Source organism: Balaenoptera ricei, chromosome 11 (assembly GCF_028023285.1).
Source record: "Balaenoptera ricei isolate mBalRic1 chromosome 11, mBalRic1.hap2, whole genome shotgun sequence".
In the NCBI taxonomy this organism is placed as follows: domain Eukaryota; kingdom Metazoa; phylum Chordata; class Mammalia; order Artiodactyla; family Balaenopteridae; genus Balaenoptera; species Balaenoptera ricei.
In genome coordinates, this window is record NC_082649.1 from 53,294,733 (window position 1) to 53,311,308 (window position 16,576).

Sequence of the window (16,576 nt, forward strand, 5' to 3'; positions counted from 1 at the left end):
ACACCGGTCAGAATGGCCAGCATCTAAAAATCTACGAACAATAAATGCTGGAGAAGGTGTGGAGAAAAGGGAACCCTCTTGCACTGTTGGTGGGAATGTAAATTGATACAGCCACTGTGGAGAACAGTATGGAGGTTCCTTAAAACACTAAAAATAGAACTACCATACAACCCAGCAATCCCACTACTGGGCATATACCCTGAGAAAACCATAATTCAAAAAGAGTCATGTACCACAATGTTCATTGCAGCTCTATTTACAACAGCCATGACATGGAATCAACCTAAATGTCCATCGACAGATGAATGGATAAAGAAGATTTGGCACATACATGTAATGGAATATTACTCAGCCATAAAAAGAAACGAAATTGAGTTATTTGTAGTGAGGTGGAAGGACCTAGAGACTGTCATACAGAGTGAAGTAAGTCAGAAAGAGAAAAACAAGTACTGTATGCTAACACATATATATGGAATCTAAAAAAAAAAAATGGTTCTGAAGAACCTAGGGGCAGGACAGGAATAAAGATGCAGACGTAGAGAATGGACTTGAGGACACAGGGAGGGGGAAGGGTAAGCTGGGACAAAGTGAGAGAGTGGCATGGACATATATACACTACCAAATGTAAAACCGATAGCTAGTGGGAAGCAGCTGCATAGCACAGGGAGATCAGCTCGGTGCTCTGTGTCCACCTAGAGGGGTGGGATAGGGAGGGTGGGAGGGAGATGCAAGAGGGAGGAGATATGGGGATATATGTATATGTATAGCTGATTCACTTTGTTATATGGCAGGAACTAACACACCATTGTGGAGCAATTATACTCCAATAAAGATGTTAAAAAAAAATACGACACAAATGAACATATCTACAAAACAGAAACAGACTCACAGACAGAGAACAGAGTTGTGGTTGCCAAGTAGGAGGGGGTTGGGGGAAGGATGAAGTGAGAATTTGGGGTTAGCAGATGTAAGCTTTTATATATGGAATGGATAAACAACAAGGTCGTACTGTGTAGCACAAGGAACTATATTCAATATCCTATGATAAACCATAATGGAAAAGAATATTAAAAAAGAATGTATATATGTGTATAACTGAATCACTTTGCTGTACAGCAGAGATTAACAACATGTAAATCAACTATACTTCAATTTAAAACAAAAAACAAATAATACTGATGAACAAAAAATAATAATAATAAGCCCACTGGCCTACTGGGTACCAAGCCCCACGGAGAAGAAGAAAGGGGCAAGAGACACAGCTCCTTCAGGATTCTAAGAATGAACAGAGAAGACAAAACATGTACATACAAAGCCATCAAAACAGTATAAAACTACACTGTTAAGTTATAGAGTAAGGGCTGTCCAGATGAACAAGATTCTGGGAAGGGTGAGGCCGATGAAGACAAAGGCCCCATATAGACTAGTGGTTCCCAGTCTTTCACGCTAAGGAACCCCATCTCACTCTGCATGGACTTCCTGAACATAAGGAAACCAGAGTATGCAGCAAATGTTCATCTACATCCAGCCAAGAGCAAAGAAACATAGATAAGTGCTTGGCTTCAGTTAGGGGATTTTACAATGATGAAAATAGCTCACAGATCCCCTAAGAGAGAAGGTTCTAGAATCCATGAACCCTAAGATGCTTTCTCAGTGGGCTTCTCAGGAGGTCTGGTGCCTACAAAATGGATTCAGTGACAGGGTTATTTATGCCTGCGAGCATTTTGCTCCTGAGGAAAGAGTCCTTAGCTTCCATGAGACTCTCAAAGGCACTTGTGGCCAATAGTAAATCAGTCAAAAAAACAAACAAAACTAAAATCTGTAGGCCTATGATGTCAGGCTAAGAACTCCCGGTTCAGATAACATGAAGGGTGCAGAGAGCAATTCCAGGGGAGATGCCATGCTCTCCGGTTCCTATCCTGAGAGGCATCCATTCAGATTTAAATTGAAGAAAAAATATCTATTCTTCTTTTTTTTAAGTAAAAAAGAAATGTATCTTTGCCTTTATTTGTTTTTCTCAAAATAAAAAAAAAATATATTTATTCTTCCTTTCCAAACTAACTCCACCAAACTCTTAATACCCCACATCACTTCCTTTCAACAATTTGCTTACTAAAAATTGGCACTTGCCATCTCTGCCTCTACAAGGATTAAGTCACAAGCCACTGCAGCCTCTGACCTTCAACACACCCTGAAAGGAGTTCAGAGTGGAGAACAGGAATAAGGCCCTCTGTATGCTGGGAAAAACTGGCAGAACAGGTCTTCAGATAGATATTTTCAGGGGAAGATTTTACGAGCCCAATTCTGGCATCTAAACCTAGAAAAGCGCTAAAATCATTAATGGCAACATCTGCTCCTCGTGCCTAGCAGCAACCTTCTGCCACAATGGGTGCTTGATTGCACGTACCCACCCTTCACTAAAATTATATATAATACTGACCTTCCCCCCTACCTCTTTGGAGCAGTTCCTCAGAGCTATCTGAAATGTTGTCTTCCAGGCTACAGTCCTCATTTTGCCCCAAATAAAACTTAACTCACAACTCTCACGTCGTGCATTTTTTTTCAGTCAACAAATTTTAAAGATAGAAAAAAAAAAAATGGCAACCACAACAGACCATAACTCTTAACCATTTATCCTGTGTGGTCAGTTCTCCTTGGCAAACAGGTCAGCCTCTGTTTACAGGGCTGGTTTGAGAAACAGGAGTTTATCATCTGACACTTGCTATGTCACAACCTATAGAAACTGATCAGCTGAAGAGCCTGCAGGCACTAATCTGAGCTCAGGGCGTGGAAAGTTAATAATACGTAAGTAAAAAGTGGAGAGCGCGTACAAGTTCCTACCCAGTGAATCTGCTTATTGGTGGAGAAAGCGCCTTCCCCAACGCATCCACCCTGGGAAGCAGCAGAACTAATTAGGGTCTAAGCGTACAGACTCAGGACCACTTACTAAGTGTGACCTTGGATATGTGGTTTACTTGTTTCTGGGTCTCAGTTTCCTCACCTGTAAAATGGGGCTCATAACAGTTCTCATGGCAGAGGCATGTGTGAGGGGTGAATTAGTCCATAACCTGACACAGCATCACACAAGTGTTTGCAGCTGCTTCTGTTTCCACTCCTGCTATAACTACCACGACTGTTATTCTGCAGGTTAAATTAGATTATGTGTAACAAGCTGAAAACAGTGATAGGCAAATAGGAAACCCTGAACACGTCAGCAACCATGGTGATGGTGAGCACCAGTGGCAAATAAACACAGATATGGAATCTTTCTATCCTGTGGTTTTCACCAGACCATCATGAAACCTGTTTCAGAAGCAATGCGGTCAATGTCAAACACATTACACATCTCTTGCAGAACCGTTTCCTTCCCTACTGGAGTTGACTTCCCTGTTCTTAAAAAATAACCTCACCAAATCAACTGCCGTCGGGTCCCATTATTCACAGTAGTTACATTCTACGAAGTGGCCGTGGATGCTTGATGATGGAATACTGTACCGTCGCTGCTAAGGGAAGTACAACGTGAGGGTCCCGGGAGCCTGCAGTGACATTCTGGTCCACCGCTAGGTTTGTCTGCCAAGGTCCTTGTAAAACAAGCTAGTTTCATTAGCATCAAAGCCTAGTTTTTCCATGTAATCCTTTTCTTGTAGAACACTTAGCAGGTATAGTTGATTCTCATTATTTGCAGTAATATGCTCTACAGAGTCACCATGAACAGTGAATTAGCAAATGCTGAGCCGTTAGTCCTAGGACGTGTGCGTGTGTGTGTCTGTGTGTGTGCGTGCGCACGTGCGCGCACATATATATCTCACACAGATTATCTCTTATTTTATGCTGACAAAAACTCAGTCTGGTAGATTCTATTTTCTTTATTTTACAAAGGAGAAAACGAGGTTCAGAAAGTCGCCTGGGGCCGTCCCACCAACTGGTACCAGAGCTGGGATTCAAACCCCATCCAACTAATCGCAGATGTGGAGCCTCCAGCACAAATTGCCCCTCCCGTCTCCATCCTCTGGTCACCTGTACCACAGCGCTCACGGAGGGCAGAGCATCACCTTGCTGGACCTCAGCTGAGAACGTGTGCATTGGGTGACAATTTTTTGACGTTCTGCATGTGTCTGCAAATGACCGCAAAGGCACCGTATCCATTTTGGAGTTTCGTATACATTTTAGCAAGGAGGAGAATTCGCGAATACAGAATCCGTGAATAATGCAGATCAATTGTATGTTTTTCAATTACTAATATATTTTGAAAGCCTAGAGGATAGACTGCATTTTTAAAATTATTCCTCAGTCCCCTGATCTTTAGAACCTGTCCAACTTACAAATTTAACATTTTTCACGACATATCACCTTTTGAGATACATGAGCCAGCCAGCACTAGGCAAGAAGGGTTTACCATTTTCCTGACCCTGGGTAACATGACCAAAACTGTCTTTGGCTTTCAGCCCCATGACAATGTTGCCCACTATGCTTTTTAAAAGTCGGTCACCATCTCACAAATCCACAAATTTAGCTGCTTTTCCATCTTTTCCAAAGTTTCATCACACACTAAAGATGTTACTTTTGCATTTTCCAGAGTGGCCTGACATACAGATCGTCAGATTTCCTCTTCCTCTTTTTGGATATACCACATTTTTGCTTCATGAACATTGAACTCACAGCCAACAGCACTATAACTCACACCTGAACGAAGCTCACCAAACACATATTTTATCCAGTGGGCACATCACAGCCTTCTTGCACTTAGCAACACTTGATGGCACTTCAGCCCTACACTTGGGGGCCATTTAAAACAGCAAAATCACTGACAAAAGCACAAACATGCCAAAAATGTAGCACTAAACAGACTGTGAGAAGCACATTTGTTTATAACATGAGAGCTGAAACAAAAAGGCAGAAGGTTGCCTTGTCTGACTTCAACTGGGGACCTGCACGTCAAGGGACTCACAATTTTTTGCAGCATGTCCATGAATGATCAGGAAAGCATCCTGAATATTGATTCTCGGGTTATAGATACATTTCAGCAGGTAGGCAAATTTGCAGAGACAGAACCCATGAAAAATGAGGCTCAACTGTATTTTTTTGGTCTTTGTTTTTTGGGTTTTTTTGGCCATGCCGCACGGCATGCGGGATCTTAGTTCCCCCACCAGGGATCGAACCCGCACCCCCCTGCAGTGGAAGCGCAGAGTCTTAACTACTGGACCGCCAGGGAAGTCCCTCAACTACATGTTGTTAAAGTATTAAAATATTTTAAAAGCCTAGAGCTATCAAACTAATACAAATAAACTCAAAATCAAAAAGGAAATGTATATTCACTTTGCTGTACAGCAGAAACTAACACATTGTAAATCAACTATTCTCCAATAAAAATTAATTTTAAAAAAAGGAGGGCTTCCCTGGTGGCGCAGTGGTTAAGAATCCGCCTGCCAGTGCAGGGGACACGGGTTCGAGCCCTGGTCCGGGAAGATCCCACATGCCGCAGAGCAACTAAGCCCGTGCACCACAACTACTGAAGCCCACATGCCTAGAGCCTGTGCTCCGCAACAAGAGAAGCCACCGCAATGAGAAGCCCGCACACCACAACAAAGAGTAGCCCCCGCTCACCGCAACTAGAGAAAGCCCGCAAGCAGCAAGAAAGACCCAACACAGCCAAAAATAAATAAATAAATTTATAAAAAAAAAAAAAAGGAGAAAAAGAGGAAAAGTATAGTGTCATGTGCAAGCACATGTGTGTGTGTGTGTGTGTGTGTGTGTGTGTGTGTGTGTGTGTGTGGTTCCATGAAACCACTGTGGTCTATCCCTTTTTCAGGCAAATGTAGGCGGCTGATTACTGAGAAGAGACACTTGTTACTGGGCACTATCCCCACTTCAAAACAGAAGGCTTAAGTTGACTCAATTATTTTAAAGTCCTGTGATGAATAGTAAATTGGAATAATCATGAGCATTGCAGTTATTCAAGTTCAGAAAAATATGCTCCCAGACATGCCCCTTCACCTTTAAAGGTATTGATTTTGATGTAGAATAAACCTTCTCAAATACTCTTTTTTTTTTTTTTTTTTTGGTAAATCATTCTCTGGGCAGCCTTTACACAACAGATTTTATTGGCTTTCATGGTCCAAATAATCATCTTAGTTCCTAAATGATGTTCACCTATGGATTCCTCTCTGCTACCTTTCAGTGGCGTCACTTTCTTCACAGTTCACAGAGGCAAGGTGTTTTTAAGGCTATTTAAAGTTTCTGGGTAGAAAACCTGGGAACCCATCCTCTTAAATCTTGGCAGGCTTAACCTGGCACTCTCCAGGGCAAGGAGGTACAGCCAGGAATGAACCAGTGAAATCCCTGCCCACGTGAGCGATGTTCCAGGGGAGGAAGATGGACCGTAAGTAAACAAGCAAGTGTGCGGTGTGTCAGGTGTGATGAGTACTGTGGAGAAAACTTAGGCAGGCAAAAGAGCAAGAGACGGGGGGCTAGTGGGCTGCAATATTAAATAGGTGGGTAACCTAGGAAGGCCTCACGAGACAGCCTTTGAGTAAACACCTCAAGGGAATAAGAGGAAGCCATGCACAGAGAGGAAGGAAGGATGTCCTAGGAAGGAAGGAGAGGTGGGAAGTGTAAATGCCCTGAGGTGGGAGCAGGTCTGGCAGGGCCAACAAACATCAAGGCCAGTGGGACTCGAGTCGGGGAGGGAGAGAGATGGAGAAGGTTTCAAAGGGGTGACGAGGGGGCTGCATGAGTAGGGCCATTTGGACCAGTTGTAACGTCTAGATTCCACTCTGTGTGAGAAGGGGCACATTTTAAGTGGGCTTTTTTAAATTGTCATTTAAAATTTCAATATTCAGAAAAATTTAAAGACTAGAAACCCACATACCCACTAGCAAGATTCAACAACTGCTCACATGTTGCCATATTTGCTTTATCTGCGTGTATGCACATGTTTGTACCTCTCTCACATACCTGTTCTTCCTGAAACGTTTGAAACGTTAACAACTTAACACTTCACCCCTGAATAATTCAGCATGCGTCTCCTAAAAGCCAAGACATTCTTCTACTTGTCCACAATACTACCGTCTCCCTTCATAAAATTAAAAATAACTCCCATTAAATTAATTAATACATAGTCCATAGTCAGAGGTCTCCAATCGTCTAAAACATCAAGGTCCGAATAGACAATTTGATTGCTATGTCACAGGAGTCTCTTTAAAACTACAAGGTCTCTGTCCATTTTTTCTATTTCTTGAGTAGACAAGACTTGTGGGTCTCCTAGGAGGTCCCACCTCCTGGATTTGTCCGACTGCGCCCTCCTAGTGTTGTTTAACTGCTTCTCTATCCCCTGTCCTTTCTGCAAACTGGGAAGTAGGTCTAAAGGCTTGATTAGATTAGGATTGGGGAGTATTTCATAAGTGTCGCCGAGAATGTCACGTGGCACCCCATCAGCAGGCACATCATGTCAAGTTATCCATCAATGAACACTGAGTGACACTAGGGATGAACACTCAAATAAGGTGGGAACCGCCAGTTACCTCCCTGAATGTTGTATTTTCACTTTTGCAATTAGCAAGTACTCTTTGGCATCTTACAAATGCACACACAAAACCCACAATTACACCTTACGAATATCCCTTTCCCCAGCACCCTTCACCTAACAGTTCTGGCATTCCTTAATGGTCTTTGCCTACATCTATTATTTCTTTGGGGATGCCAAAACGGTGATTTTCTAACTCTCTCTGCTTTCTACATTTATTAGTTGACATTCTCTCTCCCCACGACCTGCCACTTTTCGTTTTTGCTCTCTCTACAGACTCATGGTTACCTTTTCTATTTCGAATGTTACAAATCACCACCACTATTATCTTTTTGACACACACCCATGAGCCTTTGAGCGCTTCCATTCAGATACCATATAATGCCCCAAGCTTATTTTGTACTTTCCCTGCTCCAGACTGAATCAGCTGTTTCAGTGTTGGCAGGTCTTGAATAAAGGAGAGACATTACCGGACTTTTTAAAAGATCCCCCCAGCTGTTGGATTGAGAATGGTGCTATGAGTAAGAGCAGAAGCAAGGAGACCAGTAACCAAGCTCTTCTCACTGGCATCCAGGCGAGAAGCTGGTAACAGGGTCACGGGAGTCTGATGCTGGCTATATATATATATATATATATATATATTTTTTTTTTTTTTTGCTGGTTATATTTTGATGGATGACACAATGGTGTATTCTTACAATTCTGATGTGGAATATAGGGAAAAAATGGAATAAATGACAAAGATTGACCTCCAGGTTTGGAGTCTGAGCCACTGGAAGGATGCAGTTCCCATGTATTAACTTGGGAAGAGAAAAGAAGACATACAGATGGCCAACAGACACATGAAAAGATGCTCAACACCACTAATTATTAGAGAAATGCAAATCAAAACTACAACGAGGGGGAATTTGCCGGTGGTCCAGTGGTAAGGACTCTGCCCTTCCACTGCAGCAGGCACGGGTTCAATCCCTGGTCAGAGAACTAAGATCCCGCATGCTGCATGGTGCAGCCAAAAAACAACAAGAAAACAAATAAAACTACAACAAGTTATCACCTCACAACAATCCGAATGGCTTTCATTAAAATGTCTACAAACAATAAATGTTGGACAGGGCGTGGAGAAAAGGGAACTCTCCTACACTGTTGGTGGGAATGTACATTGGTAATAGCCACTATGGAGAAAAGTGTGGACGTTCCTTAAAAAACTAAAAATAGAGCTAGCATATGATCCGGCAATCCCACTCCTGGGCGTATATCTGGAGAAAACCATAATACGAAAAGACACATGCACCCCAACGTTCATCGCAGCACTATTTACAATTACCAAGACATGGAAGCAACCAAAATGTCCATCGACAGATGAATGCATATAGAGGATGTGGTACATATATACAATGGAAAGGTGACTCAGCCTTAAAAAAATATAATAATGCCATTTCCAGCAACATGGATGGACCTACAGATGATCATACTAAGTGAAGTAAGTCAGAGAAAGACAAATAGCATATGCTATCACTTATATGTGGAATCTAAAATATGATACAAATGAACTTATTTACAAAACAGAAACACTCAGACTTAGAAAACAATCTTATAGTTACCAAAGGGGAACAGTGCAGGGGGGTGGGGGGAAATAAATTAGGAGTTTGGGATTAATATATACACTCTGATATACATGAAATACATCAACAATAAGGACCTACTGTATAGCACAGGGAACTGTATGCAGTATCTTGTAATAAACTATAATGGAAAAGAATATGAAATAAAAAATATATATATATATATATGTTTAAAAAAAGAAACGGGAAGAGACAGCAGCAAGTTTTTGCTATTGTTGCTTGTGGGGCATGGGGAAGGGATGTGGAAGACATTCACAACTTCAGTTTTGGCCACATGAACGTAGTTACTCTGAGACAGAGATGACACAACCAAGTGGAAGTCTTAGTCCATCTAAGCAGCTGGACACGTGAGCATGGGGTGGTCAGCAGATGGACGGTTCTGGAAAAGATCACCAAGGGGACAACTGAAGACAGAGAAGAAACTCCAGCATTTTAGAGACTGAGATATACGAAGGAAGTAGCAACAGAGACTAAGAAGAGGGAGCGACCTGTGCAATGGGAGGAAACGCAGGATCGCGTGGTGTCTTGGATGCTCATGGGGGAGACAGTGTTTCAAAGAGGAAGGGACCTGCTGGATCCAGTACCGCTGACCCACCAATGGGATGAGGCCTGGGAGTGACCATGCAATCTACCAACCTGGAGATCCTTGGTGAGCTTGATGAGAACTGTTTTGGTGGAAATTGTGGAGGAAAAGGCCTTAATAAGAAAGGCTTACAAAAGACTGGAAACAAGCTTAAAAGGGAGCAGAAAAGTGACCCACAGTTGGAGACAGTATGGGGTCAAGAGAGGATTTTTTAAGACGGAAAAAGTTACAGCTGATTTGTATGCTGATGGGAACGAAACACAGCAGAATATGCCACTGCAAACAAAGTCCCTTTAACATAAGGATGATTGACTGATTATTTATTTATTTATGGCTGCGTTGGGTCTTCGTTGCTGCGCGCAGGCTTTCTCTAGTTGTGACCAGTGGGGGCTACTCTTCGTTGCGGTGTGTGGGCTTCTCATTGTGGTGGCTTCTCTTGTTGCGGAGCACCGGTCCTAGGTGTGCGGGCTTCAGTAGCTGTGGCACGTGGGCTCTAGAGCGCAGGCTCAGTAGTTGTGGAGCACAGGCTTAGTTGCTCTGTGGCATGTGGGATCTTCCCGGACCAGGGATCGAACCCGTGTCCCCTGCATTGGCAGGCGGATTCTTAACCACTGCGCCACCAGGGAAGCCCTAACATAAGGATTATTTTAAACTGAAGGCAGTTAAGAAGCAAACAGGATACACTCTGTGCCTTCTTCCTTTCTTCCAGGAAGGGCGAGAGGATTCTTAATTCCAGATACTCTAGACCCTTACCAGCCTGAGAAGGCACTAGAGGAATTCACATAACAAACCTCAGTAACTACCCCTAATCATCCATCAGTTTCCTCCATATATTTCCATCTTTCCACAATGTACAGCACTTACAAGCTCAAAGTCCTTTTCCTTTGTCACTTCACAGAAAAAATTTATTTTTCTTAAGATGCTCTACAAGCCCCAGTTCTGACCACTCCTTTGAGTTCCCAGTCATGAGCACTCCCGTGTGTATGCAAGATGCAGGCCTTAAGATCTAAACTTTTGTTTGTTTTTCTCTTGTTAATCTGTCTTTTGTCCATCTAATGGATAGGGCTCCTGCCAGAGCATTTAGGAGGGGAGAAGAAAAATGTTAAGCTTCGCCTCTCCTACAGGAATAATCCAATAGATTGACATTATAGGAGGGAGAATTTCTAGAACTATGTCTAGAGCAAGTGAGAGGGGGTAGCACTGAGCACATGAGTGCAGGGACCAGCCTAAAACAGGGAACATGTTGCTGGAAATGAATTGTCTGAAACAGAGGCAGGTGGGTGGGCAGAGATGGAGGAAGGAGACTGTTGGAAGTTCTCCTTTGGTGGCTTTTATCTTCTCAGGGAAAGAGAAGTAAGGTCATCACCTAAAAGTGAAGATGGGGAAGGAAGTGCTGCAGGTTTGAAGGTTTAACCAAGGTTGGGGGTTTTGCCAGGTGAGTGCAGCCAAGTGAGAAGTGTAAAGAGATTTGAGGGAGGACGCAAGGGCTTGACACACTGAGAGGCCATAGACTCTAAATAGATTAACAAGGAAAAGGCTGGAGGGAGTAATGGCAATTCACAAGGTCAAACCATCATCCCCATCATGGATGGTGTGGATACAGTAGGATGACAGCATGAGATTCAAAGGCAGGTGTTTTAAGGGAAGAGGGAGGCAGAATGATCTGGAAGGGGCAGAGAAACAAGGAGGTCACTTCTCCATCTCCATGTCCTGGGAGGAGGGAAAGAGAGAATCACAGCCACGTGGGAGGGCTGCCGGGGAGAAAAAGGTTCCAGACAGAGAAGGTGAGGAACCATTCAGAAAACAGGTTGAGGATGTAGGGGATTATGTTTGATGACAGACCATGAATCCCAAGAAGCACAATGAAAGGGTTTCAGGAGCTGGGGAACAGGGTCAGAAAGGGAGATACACAGAGTCACATGGGGATGCCAGGCTGGGATGGTCTGGAGTCCTGGGTATCTTGTGATGGCTGCCAACTTCCAGGTTCATGGGTGTGATGGGATTGGATTCAATGGTCTCAAGAAAGTGTTAGGACTTAAAGTTGAGATTAATTATATGTAAAAGTTAAGTAATTGAGAAGCACACCACAAGATGCTCATCATCATTAGTCATAGGGAAATGCAAATCAAAAGCAGAATGAGATACTACTTCACACACACTGGGCTAGCTATAACCACAAAAGTGGAAAATAACAAGTGTTGGTGAGGATGTGGAGAAATTAGAACCCTCATACGTTGCTGGTGAGAAAGTAAAATCAGATAGTCATGGTAGAAAACAGTTTGGCAGTTCCTCAAAAAGTTTAATGTAGAATAACCATATGACCCAGAAATCCCACTTCTAGGTACAGGCCCCAAGAAACTGAAAACTGATTTAAAAAAAAATACACGTACACGCATGTTCACAGCAGCACTACTCACAACAGCCAAAAGTGGAAACAACTCAAATATCCATCAACAGATAAATGGATAAACAAATTGTGGTATATCCACACAATGGAGTATTATTCAGTCGTGAAAAGGAGTGAAGTACTAAAACATGCTACAACATGGATAAACCTCAATAACATTATGCAAAGTGAAAGAAGCCAGATGCACAGGTCACACAAGGTTACACATTGTATGATTCCATTTACATGAAATATTCAGAATAGGTAAATCCACAGAACCAAGATTGGTGGTCGCCAGGGGCTAGGAGGAGGGGGTAGTGGGGATTGACCGCTTAATGGGTGTGGGATTTCTTCTTGGGGTGATGAGAAAGTTCTGCAACTAGACAGAGGTGGTGGTTGCACAACATTATGAATACACTAAAAGTCACTGAATTGTTCATTTTAAAACAGTTAATTTAATGTTATGGTAATTTCACTTCAATTTTTAAAAGTTTAAGTGATAATTCACCCATCTCAAGATCAGACTATCACTAATGCTGCACTAAAAATAAACATTTAAAAAGGTATTTAATGTTTAAATTCATGAAGAACAGAGAATACCAAGGCTAAGGAGCAAGATGCCACTGGACTTTGCAACTAGGCTCTCTCCACACCCAAAGCCTTCTAAAAACCTAAACGAAAAACCAAATTGTGTAAGGAATCTCCCAACACACCAGATCCACACTGTGGCTCATTTTCTCATGGTTTCTGGATCACAGGGAACATCAAACAATGGTGACACCTATTTTCCAGCTAGTTATTAGAACATAGCAGCTAATTTAAACTGGGTATTTTGAAAGCCTAGAACATTTTTTTTCATCTACAAGAGAAATGGGAGATGCGAAATCTCACAAGAGAAACCTCTTTGTGAGATGAGTGAGTGACCTGTTATTGTACCACCAGCCTAGTGGTCACTAATGAGCATTTGATTCAAATCAGTAGGCAACATAGGAGAAGCTAAGGTCTCTTCTCTATCACAGTGCAGGGCACGTGGTAGGTGTGTGATTGGTGTCTGTGGGAGGGAGAAACGGAGACAGGGACGGAGTCAAGACAGAACTCAGGTCTGGCCAGGCAACTGCAGAAAAAATAGTTTCAGTGAAGAAGAATTCCCAGACTTGCAACCATCTGCCTTAAAGCTGCTTCTTCAGCACCCCTTGCCCCCCGACCCACAGTCCCACTTGCAAGCACAAAGCAAAGGAGGGAGTTCTGGAGATTTCAACTCAACATGAACATTGTGTGTGACTTTGAACACATCACTGACCTCTCTGAGCCGTGCCCTCTTCACCTGTAAAATGAAGACGTTGAACTAGATTTTTTTTTAATACATTTATTTATTTTATTATTTATTTATTTATTTTGGCTGCGTTGGGTCTTTCGTTCCTGCACGCGGGCTTTCTGTAGTTGCGGCGAGTGGGGCCTACTCTTCACTGCGGTGCGCGGGCTTCTCCTTGCAGTGGCTTATCTTGCTGCGGAGCACGGGCTCTAAGCACGCAGACTTCAGTAGTTGTGGAGAGTGGGCTCTAGAGTGCAGGCTTAGTAGTTGTGGCGCACGGGCCCAGTTGCTCCGTGGCATGTGGAATCCTCCTGGACCAGGGCTCGAACCTGTGTTCCCTCCATTGGCAGGCGGATTCCCAACCACTGAGCCACCAGGGAAGCCCCGTTGAACTAGACTGACTCCAGCAGGGCTCTCAGTTCTCACAAGGATCCATTCTGGGATTTCTTCTGTAAGGCTTGATCTTTAAGAACCCGAAGAAGCTGGACAATTCCTATTCATTGACAAGACAACCATCCCAGGCTAAAGTTCTGTCCTTCCCTCAATAAACTGTCTTTTGAGCATCAGAGAATTGCACTCTTAGCATGGCTTTGGAATGCTAGTGACTGAAGCTTCTGGACAAAACACAGCCATACGTTATGATTCCCAGCCTGTGATTCCAAATGGTTCCACCCAAACTGTTCACCGTTGTAGGTAGGGGCAACTTGCTAAAACGTTGGAGGATCCAAACGTGGCTTCTGAGTCACTCCTGTAATTCTCTTGAGGGCAAAAGCCTAATCAGAACCAGATAAGGATGAAGGCAAAGACCAGGGATATCATTTTTCTTTCCTTTTCAGTGAACCATATCCTCATAATCTTTCTCCACTTTTCCATTGGGTTGTTGGCTTTTCTTCACCAGTTTTGAGAAGCTCCTTACACAACTGGGGAATTGGCCTTTATCTAGGTTATGAGTTGTAATTATTTTTCCAGGTTGACTTCTCTTGTAATACTTTTTCAGCCACAAGAAAGTCTTTACTTTATTTTTTAAATAGATGCTACATCTATTGTAGCTTTATTTTTTTTTTAATTTTTATTTATTTATTTATGGCTGTGTTGGGTCTTCGTTTCTGTGCGAGGGCTTTCTCTAGTTGCGGCAAGTGGGGGGGTCACTCTTCATCGCGGTGCACGGGCCTCTCATTATCGCGGCCTCTCTTGTTGCGGAGCACAGGCTCCAGACGCGCAGGCTCAGTAATTGTGGCTCACGGGCCTAGTTGCTCCGCGGCATGTGGGATCTTCCCAGACCAGGGCTCGAACCCGTGTCCCCTGCATTGGCAGGCAGACTCTCAACAACTGCGCCACCAGGGAAGCCCGAAAGTCTTTACTTTTAAGAAGTCAAATGCGTGAATCTCTTTCTGGTTTTGACTTAAGATTTTTTAAGTCATGTTTTAAGAAGCCTTCCCCATTCCAAGGCCAAAAGGAATTCTTGTGTGATTTAAGTACTTTAGTTTCACTTTTTTTTTAACACCTAAGTCTTGGCTCCATTTAAAATGCATCCTGGGGGACTTCCCTGGCGGTCCAGTGGTTAAGAATCTGCGCTTCCACTGCAGGGGGCACGAGTTTGATCCGTGGTCAGGGAACTAAGACCCCACATGCCGCATAGCACGGCCAAAGGAAAAAATAAAATAAAATGCACCCTGTAAAGAAGATAAAATAAAATGCATCCTGTATACACACACACACACACACACACACAATGGACTATTACTCAGCCATTAAAAAGAATGAAATAAGGCCATTTGCAGCAACATGGATGGACAAAGAGCTTATCATACTAAGTGAAGTAAGTCAGAGAAAGACAAATACTATATGATATCACTTACATGTGGAATCCAATATATGACACAAATGAACTTATCTATGAAACGGACTCATAGACACAGAGAACAGACATGTGGTTGCCCAAGCGGAGGGGGCGTGGGGAAGGGATGGATTGGGAGTTTGGGATTAGCACACGTAAGCTACTATCATATAGAGAGTGGATAAACAACAAGGCCCTACTGTATAGCACAGAAAACTATATTCAATATCCTGGGATAAACCATAATGGAAAAGAAAATGAAAAAGAAGGCATATATATATAACTGAATCACTTTGCTATGCAGCAGAAATTAACACATTAATCAACTATACTTCAATAAAATATATTTTTAAAATAAATTAAATTAAATTAAGTTAAATTAAATAAAAGCGAATCCTGGCACACCTCCCAGGTAACCCCCAGTTATTGCAAACTGCAGTATTCCAGGTGTGAGCAGCTTGGGCCAGACCAACAGCAGAAGTTTTTGAGACTGAACAGACACAGATCTGAACCAGCTCACCTCCTTACTACCTGAGGCCGGAGGCAAATGATTTAAACCTATCCAGTCCTCAATTTCCTCCTCCATAAAGCAGAGATAACTCTACCTGTCTACCAGGTTTTTCTGGGATTAAATGAGACAACTACAAAAAAGTATTCTGGGGAAAATTCCCTGGCAGTCCGGTGGTTAGGACTCCGCACTTCCACTGCAGGGGGCACGGGTTCGATTCCTGGTTGGGGAACTAGAATCCTGCATGCCGTGCGGCCCAATAAGTGGTCAAGACACAGCTGGTTGCCTCCTTCTTAGTTCTTCATTTTCTTTAGTCTGTTTGCCTTTTTGAGTAATTTACAGCGTATCAAAAAATATGCAAATATCATGGAGAGTGCAACTTGTCAACTTTCTTTGTTTTTAACTCATTAAAAAAAAAAAAAGGGGATTTGATCGAGGCTAGAATTAGGCCTCAGGGCTGCTTGTGGATTGATTTAACTACATTAAGTCTGGTCCTTTTAACCACATATATAACAGATTTGAAAGATAATAATATTATGATTATTGTAGGTCCTTTGGGAAGCCAACCAGGTCAGCCCCATCAATCCTGTTGATCAACAAGATGACAGATCAGAGACAGACCATTCATACCAAATTTACTCACAGACTACATACCTCACACCGTGCATTTGCAAGTAACTTAAGATCTACATGCTGCCTCTACAGAGTTTTAGAATAACTTCCAAAACGAAGATTTAAAATGGCAAACAGGGACTTCCCTGATGGCGCAGTGGTTAAGAATCTGCCTGCCAATGCAGGGGACACGG

General features: G+C 42.8%; 1 protein-coding gene across 2 annotated transcripts in view; it reads right to left on the reverse strand.

Annotated features, from left to right (window-relative positions):
* Nucleotides 1–16,576, reverse strand: part of OSBPL10 (oxysterol binding protein like 10) — a 377,400-nt gene that overhangs the window by 102,106 nt on the left and 258,718 nt on the right. The gene's annotated exons all lie outside the window — the stretch shown is intronic.